Source organism: Trachypithecus francoisi, unplaced genomic scaffold (genome assembly GCF_009764315.1).
Source record: "Trachypithecus francoisi isolate TF-2019V2 unplaced genomic scaffold, Tfra_2.0 Lachesis_group4, whole genome shotgun sequence".
NCBI classification, from domain to species: Eukaryota; Metazoa; Chordata; class Mammalia; order Primates; family Cercopithecidae; genus Trachypithecus; species Trachypithecus francoisi.
Genome location: NW_022681469.1, coordinates 27,926,618 through 27,928,068, shown reverse-complemented (window position 1 = coordinate 27,928,068; position 1,451 = coordinate 27,926,618). Strand labels below are relative to the sequence as shown.

Sequence of the window (1,451 nt, the reverse complement as noted above, 5' to 3'; positions counted from 1 at the left end):
GGAGGAAAGGAGGGAGGGAGGGAGGCCTTCTTGTCTACTGGCCTTTCCTCTTGACCCCACAGTCCCACGAATTAACTCCCCATTTCTCTAATCCAATTTTATAAGAATACTCAAAAAAGCTGACTCCATCTGCTGTCTCCAATTCTTCCTTCCTATTCCCATCAGGCTTTGTCCCCACTGCTCCCCTAAAACTGCTATTGTTAAAGCCAGCAATGTCTTCGACTGTGAAATACCCAAAAGCCAGGTACAGGGAGAGGTGCTTTAAAGGAATTATCTCATCCATTTACTTATTTCTTTTTAAAAACTTTAAAAATTGAATTTTAAAAAGATGGAATGCCTCACAAATATGCATACCATCCTAGTCCAGGGGCCACACCATTCCTCCCTGTGTCACTTCAATTTTAGCATATGTGCTGCCAAAGCGAGCATTTCTTATTTCTTTTTAGACAGGGTCTCACTCTGTCATCCAGGCTGGAGTGCAGTGGGGCAATCATAACTCACTGCAGTCTCAAACTCCTGGAGCAAGTGATCCTCCCACCTCAGCCTCCTGAGTTGCCGAGGCCACAGGCACATGGCACCACATCCAGCTTATTTTTTTTTTTTTGGAATGGGGTCTTTCTTGCTTAGGCTGGTCATCCAATTAAACAGTTCATAGGCTGGACACGGTGGCTCACGCCTGTAATGCAAGCACTTTGAGAGGTCAAGGCAGGAGGATTGCTTGAGTCCAAGAGTTTGATACCAACCTGGGCAACACAGCAAGACTCCTTCTCTACAAAAAAATAAAAAATTTGCCGGGTGTGGTGGTGGCAATGCCTATGGTTCTAGCTACTTGGGAGGCTGAGACGGGAGAACTGCTTGAGTCCAAGAGGTCAAGGTTGCAGTGAGTTGTGATCATGCCAATGCCCTCCAACTTGGCAACAGAGCTAGACCCTGTCTCAGCAAAAATTTTTTTAAATAAATAAACAGTTCATCACCACCACCTGATGAGGTAGGTACCATTGTTATCCCCAGAGAGAGGTTAACTGAATTCATTCAAGACTACTTGGGCAAAAAAGCAGCAGAAACCATTTTCACTCAATCTAATGTTCACTGTTTAGTCTTCCTCTTACTGGACCTGCCAGCGGCACAGACAGAGCTGATCACTCTCCTCTTTCTTTAAACACTTTCTTTGCTTGGTTACCAGGACACCGCAACCTACTGACTCTCCTCCTCCTTCACTGGCCATTCTTTAAACCACTTCTCATTATCCAGTCTCTCAATGCCAGAGGGACCCGGGACTCTCAGTTCTCGAACTTTCCTATCTACACTCCCTCCTCCTGGTCATCTCAGTGGGTCTCATCACCTTAAATAAGAGCGTGAACCTCTTCCCTGAACTCAAGGCTCATATTTTCAGGCTTCTCCTTGACATCTCCACCTGCATGTCTAATAGACATTCCCCTCTTCACATCATG

General features: G+C 45.6%; 1 non-coding gene across 1 annotated transcript; it reads right to left on the bottom strand.

Moving 5' to 3' along the window:
- Positions 1-322: 322 nt before the first annotated feature.
- On the bottom strand, positions 323-429 carry LOC117073827. The gene has a single exon (XR_004433389.1). It is a non-coding gene; the product is annotated as a U6 spliceosomal RNA (small nuclear RNA).
- Positions 430-1,451: the final 1,022 nt, after the last annotated feature.